We start from the raw sequence: 6,720 nt of genomic DNA, 5'->3' as shown, positions 1-6,720 counted from the left end.
TACTAGCTCTTATCGCAACTGTCACTTGGTCAGCTGGCACAAGTCCGCTAGGGCTCAAGCCAACTTCTATATGTTCTCAGAAGAAGCTTTCTAAATGATGAACGAAGGCTATCTCAAAGGGAATTAACCTATTTTGCAAGAATGAACTGAAAGCCAACCAAACATGGAAACCCTAGTAAACCCTAATCTGACTAGCTTAATCCTTAGGATGCAATGGTGGGAATGCAACTTTCAGAAATGATGCCATTACTTCTAGTGAGATGAGATGCATGCATTTAAACTACTTCCATTGAAGAGAACACGTTTTTGTATTTTTGCTCAAGTGGGTGGAGTCATTATGATTGTGCTTCTTACTGGGTCTTGACTGTGCAGGGGTAGTTCAAAGGGGAGGAAGGCTTGGGAAAGGTCAGGAGGACTCTGAGAGGTTCCAGGGGATCCTTCACATCATTCCACAAAAGTTCACAACGTTCAGGTGCTTGGCAACCGTGTTTGCAGGCTTCTACAGGATGTCTGCAGGGGATCCTACAGGAAGCTCGGGATTTCTACAGGAAGTCTGCTAACTTCTACAGGATGTTCTGCAGTCGGATTTTTGGGTGATGGAGGAGTGAAGGAGCTATATGGGTGGATAGGTAAGATGACAGAGGATCTTGTGATGGCCTATGGACAGAGAGATGAGATGGGGAAGGTGTGTGTAAAGCTGGTTGGTCTAGAGGAGGGTAGTAGTAGTGGAAGGTCAAAAAGATTGAGCAACGTGGACGGTAGAAGGGTTGGAAGGAAAATGAGCTGAACAGAGGATGAGTAGGTGGCTTAGGCACAGTTTAGAAGGATAAGAACACGATGAAGTGGTGCTGCACAGTGTAAATGAAACAAATCACCCTTATCTTGCATGTAAACGAAAGTTCACCAACCTATTCTAACTGTTTTATTAGGAATCAAAGAACAACAATGTAAGTTGAAGGGGAACCGTGCATGATGCTGAACCAAAGAGTCATTATTCAAGATATAATCGTATGGACAATTCTTCAACCGAAAACATTACATCAATACTTGCATGCATACGTTAAAACAGTGCTTTTGGCAGTTGGCGCGGTCTGCACTTCCGGTCCTCAAACAGAGGTGAAAGTGAGCATGCATTCAACCCTTTTTTGAACTCAATGTAACTTCAATCTCCCTACGCTAATTCTGAACTACTGAAACAACTGCATTCATGAAACTAACCTACATAACCAAACCGAAACAGTCAACTCAGCAAACTGTGTTTTCCAAGTGCATGTAAAGGAAAGAAATGCAATGATAAAAGAAAGACAAGTAACAATACAAAGAAAAGGAGGTCTATTGCTCTCAGGTTGGGCCCTAACCTGAGAGCTATAGCTCCTCTAAGAACACAGAATTGAATCCAAATCTGCCTACCGTTTATTAAAAGATCATAATCATGAGTCTAAAAACATGCCAAAATTGGCTTACAAAGAGCAAAAACAGAGCTACAGCTTGTGATTCAAAATCTACAACAAAGGTTCAAGAGTCTTTATCGAAGGCTACAACCTCAATATTTATACATGATGAGGGCCAAGCTGGCCTCCTCAATTAGTGGGGCTTGGCTATCTAACTAAAAGTAAACTGTTGTTCCTGTAGAATCCGTTGGCTGCCTTCTAGCTCGGTGGTGATAGCTGTTGGAGCTTGGAGTTGGGGTGGAGATCATGAGGAAGGTCATTCAAGGCTGTGGACAACCTCCCTATAAACCCGCAATGCCACCTTGGCTGTCTCCTTGTCCTCATTTGCGTGGTCTTTGCTCCATTTAATGTCAAAAAACCTGAAATCATCATGTATTAGCCACATAGGCATAATGACTGCCCTTCTTCCTACAAATAACACAAATATACTAAGAAATGATGCATAAGTGATAAAAAATGAAGGGTTGAGCAAGGTAAGTAGGCCAAATGAGCCCAAATTGTTACCAAAAATTGGGGCTCATCATCACCCCCCAGCTAAAATATTTTCTCATCCTTGAGCAACTAGTCCAACTCTTCATCCTTCATTGCCTTTACTGCTACCCTTACATCCCAAGCCTCTGTAGTAGTGTCCTCCTTGCTGATATGAAACCCAGCCCTTCTGTTTACCTCTTCCCACTATTCATTATCATCTGTCTCTGTGCTGCCTTCCATCAATCCTAGCAACAGTGGTGGGCTGAGTTTAAGGCCAATCCAGCTGGCCTGGAGGTTTTGCATGGATTTCTTATACAGGGCTACCCGTACCAGAGCTTCCCTCATCCGAGTTGGGGTATGGTACTCACGGATTTTCAGACTGTGTGCCAATGTATTCCATCTGTGTGTGCATGCTTGGACAACGTTGTCTCCTAACAATCTCTCCATGTCCTCAAAATGAGCTATGGCTTGGGCCTGTTGATCCATATATCTTAATGAAGCTTGAGGGTCAGTGGAAAAATGTTGGTGTGCCGAGATTAGTGCAACTGGATCCCCTGGTTCTGGTCTGATAAGCAATGGCTCGTTTAGCTCTCGGTTCATGATTGCTTTGGCTTCTGCCGCTCTTTTGTCCTCATGGTTCAGCCATGAGGCAAATGCCATTAATTGCATATCTCCCAAGGCCGTATTGGGATCCCATGAAACTACAATAGGCAGGGCCAAATTATGGAGGTAGAACTCCGCTAATTTGGCCCTATCCTCTGATGAGCTAGTACTGCAAACTTCAGTGAATTGTTGCGGGTCTTGGAGCTGAGAGATACCTCTTTGCGCCAGGGTATTGATTTGGAATTGTAGCCATTGGTCTTTCAAGTACAAGCCATAGGATTTGGCTGGCTGTCTGCATTAGATAGCATCCATGGCCTAGCTGGCCATGCAGGCCAATTGTGCTTCTTTCTGCTACATCTGTTCTCTGAGAGCTTGCACCTAAATTTGTGCTTGCTGTTCTTGTCACATGGAATCAGTCAATAGTGCGGACACAACCGACCTTCCTAGAAGTCTAAGACGTTCTAATGACAAACAAGACAAAAGAGAACAATCCTTCTCTAAATATGCGTTATGATATGAGAAATCAAGTGTTTAGCTCTTACTTTTAACCAAACGCTGTTGTAGTAGCCTAGCTCCGTTGATCCGGATGAGCTCCTCCTTCTCTCCGAAACCTGCATCCACCAACAGTCAAACCATTAAATAGCACCTGATTATAACATAAAACAAAGCATATTCAACATATAGACCAAGGAGTATATGAAACAACTCATAAACAACAAGTTATTGAGAAGAATGGACTAATTTGTATTAAAGGTAACAAAAAGAACCATTACAACCTGAGCCTTGGTGTTGTGCAGGCTCCTTCCAGGGTTCACAAGAGTCTCCTTTACTCTGATCAGCTCACCCACCTCCCAATGGAAACAAGTAAAGATGGTAATCTCTCCTCACAAGTTCTCACAAGGAAGTCCTAATTCCAGCAGCATCTACCCTTAGGAATGTTTAGCTTTCAGCCTCCCCTCCCTCTGGCCCAATGCCTGTATTTATAGTGTTCTAGAGGAAGTTAATTAGCTCCACCATGGATGGGATAAGCCCCTCTTTCAATGGGATAGGCTCCCCTCTTCATGGGATAAGTCCCTCTTTCTTTGGGTACATGAACCATCTGGAGGCGCTTCATACACGTCAAACAAGCTTCTAGAATGCTCTAGAAATGACCACAAGTAACTTTTTTAAGATGAAACTTGCGCCTTTTGACCTTTACAGGAGTACGCACCCAACCCTTTACATACAGAGAGTACTTGGACGCAGGCATGGTGAACTTGAGCTGCGTACCCGCAGGTAAGGCTAAGAGAAACTACATACCAGAGATAATTGACTTTAAATGACTTTTCTCTTCTTTCTGGAGTTTGACATGCAGAGCAGAGGCATGAGACTTGGCAAGGAGGATAGTATGACAGTGGATGGAGCCATACTAACTGCAAAATAGTCATGGTGACATTTTTTAGTGTAACAGATTGCCCCCTAAAGTGCGAAGCCTGTAGTAGATTAGGGTTTCATATGATCTAGGAAGGGTGAAGTACTTTATCATTTCAAGGAGTATCTTGCGGAGAGCCTGGTCAGAACCTGCAATTATTCAACACAAAAGACATATATAAAATGATATCATCACTGAGGTAGGCATTCCCATACTCAGATTGAAAACTTTAACTAACAATCTAACTATTGCTCTGATACAAGAATGATTTTGCAGTACATCACAATCATAGACTTCTGTAGACACAGTATGGACGCAACCATCTGTTTATAATAAGTCTACTATATAATGAATACAAAACTCCTCGCAGCCTGGATGGCGGAAACTAGATCCAGGGTCTTCATCTCTACTTCTCGAATTGGTACGATCCTATCCATGCGAATAAATGAGTTGATGTCGAGCATGGTAGAAACCACTTGATTACCGGTCGATGATGTAAACCGTTAACAAGTGTGAGAGAGACCACCAGTGATGTCAATGGTTCTCAAAGTACCCAGTACAATCCATGAAATGTGAATGAATGAGTTGATGTCGAACACGTCACGGAATCCCTTGATCGAAAGTCAATGATGTAAACTGTCGTCAAAGGCGAGAAACTTGCCATTGATGCATGCAGACTTCAAGGTACTGATGATTTCTAAGTCATCTTTCTAGATAATGTGTTGATGTCGATAGAAAGCGACCCGTTGCATGCAAGCCTACAACACGAAATCATTGTTCAAGTTGAAGAAATGTTGTTGTAAGGACTGACTCAGGGATGGTCAGATGGATGACATGTGTTTTGCGTATGAATAGTTTATTTGCAGAGACCTCTTGAACACATAACGACACGACAGATGGCTTGGTGACGATTGACCCAAAGTTAATACCCAAAACAATTGAAGACTTTCAAAGAGGTTTAATCAACTTTTAGGGCAAAGGATTTCCCAACCCAGGTGAATGAAAAGTGTCGTGTTCAAGAGCGGTGATAAGGTTCTTCTGTAGCAAAGGATAACAAATAGGTTCATTCTTCTCTCTTTTCCCCCACCATTTCTGGCAAGTATCTCGTTATTTTTTACAAGCTTGAGGAGGATAACATATGCTTGATTATAAGCTCATCCTTCGGATGAGTCCAACTTAGTTTAGATTCGGACCCTAAGAAGGAGTGGTCCGTTCCTGTTTGTAATCGAACAGGCCCTTTACTGTGAAATTTTAATGAGTCCAGTATAGGAGAAACTCGGCGTTTTCCAATTTTAGAGAGTCTGAAAAAACTAAAGGAGACTCCAAGATGAACTTTTTCGTAAGTTTGTGTCTCTCAAGCCCAAAAAAGTATAAAATCATACCTGAGAGAACCGCTTGATCTCGCGATCAAGGAGTACTTTCATGTTTAGTGTCGTTGACCTGAACAGTAAAAAGCGATCAAAAACACGTCGTTTTATTTCCAATATCGAGTTTGAAATGACAAAAACCCGGCAACCTTTTCACATTTTTACGGTCGGAAAAGAGCTATAAGAAGACCGTCTTTTAATTCCAATTTAACGAGTGTAAAAGAAACACTCGGCAATCTTTTCATGTTTTAGGAGTCAGAAAAGGGCTTAAAAGATGACTCTGACGTGAAAAATGATAGTTCACCCTAAAGTCCTTTTATCCTGCACAAAAACAACACATTACTCATACCTGTTTAAGATTGACAAAAATACATTGAAAAATATCCTTTTACGGTGAAAAATAAACAAATTTATAACTCATTTATCCAAAAAACCTATAAAAAGGACTTCTTACCATGTCATTTTTACCATTTTACTGTTGAAGTTGAGAAAAGGGCTTTTTGCAAGAAATTTCCCGTGAAGATTGCGGAGAATCCAACCGTCAGAATCGAATGCCGTTTCACCAGGTATTCCACAACACCCCTCTGTTGCTTTTCATCCATTTAAAATTCAGTTTTAGGCTTTTATTTCATTTTTTGGGGGTTTTGGGGTTTCAAAATGCGCACTTCGGGGTACGCAGGTCATGCACTGCTGACCTGCATACCCCGATATTTTCTCAATGAGAAACTTACGGGGTTTACGCACCCGGCCTTACGGGAACCTGCGTCCGGGCGCTCTATTGCTAAGGGCCGGGGTGCGTACCCCGCAAAACGCAATTTGGATCCCCCAAATCTCCAAAACCAACCAAAATTTTTATTTTTTGTGAATTCTAAATGATGTTTAATGATGTGTAGGTAGCACACCATGCTTGATTGGCACGAAAGAGAGCACGAGGATGTTGATTTAGCCGCAATAAATCATCAACCCTCCATTGATGCTTTGAAGGCATGCGGGCTGTACAAATACTGGGCCATAGCTGGCATGAGGGCACAGGTGCCATTCTTGGAGTGGCTGGTCGAGAGGTGGAACGTTCAGGAGCAATGCTTTTACATCGGAGAGCACCACCTCGAGATTGAGCCCTCCGATATGTATTTTCTCACTCGGTTGCCCAATAGGGGTGAGCAGCTGACTCTCTACGGGACTAGGCCGGGTGGCCAATCCCTTGCTAGCCTCCGGCTAGAGTGGTGTAACAACTAGAACCAGGAGAAAGGGATAGAAATCAAGTATATATCCTTGCCTGAACTTATGGTAATCACATTTACAGTTACCAGACTCTGCGGCGCAGCCGCCTTGCATATTGCCACCGGGTCCCAAATGCGGATCGCGATAGATTGCTACCAAGGCACCATTTTCAACTGGTGCGAAGCTGTGTTGGCCA

The sequence above is a fragment of the Pinus tabuliformis genome, chromosome 4_2 (assembly GCF_031772625.1).
Source record: "Pinus tabuliformis cultivar Carrire ecotype Pingquan chromosome 4_2, CPIR1, whole genome shotgun sequence".
In the NCBI taxonomy this organism is placed as follows: Eukaryota; Viridiplantae; Streptophyta; class Pinopsida; order Pinales; family Pinaceae; genus Pinus; species Pinus tabuliformis.
This window is presented reverse-complemented; position numbering follows the sequence as displayed.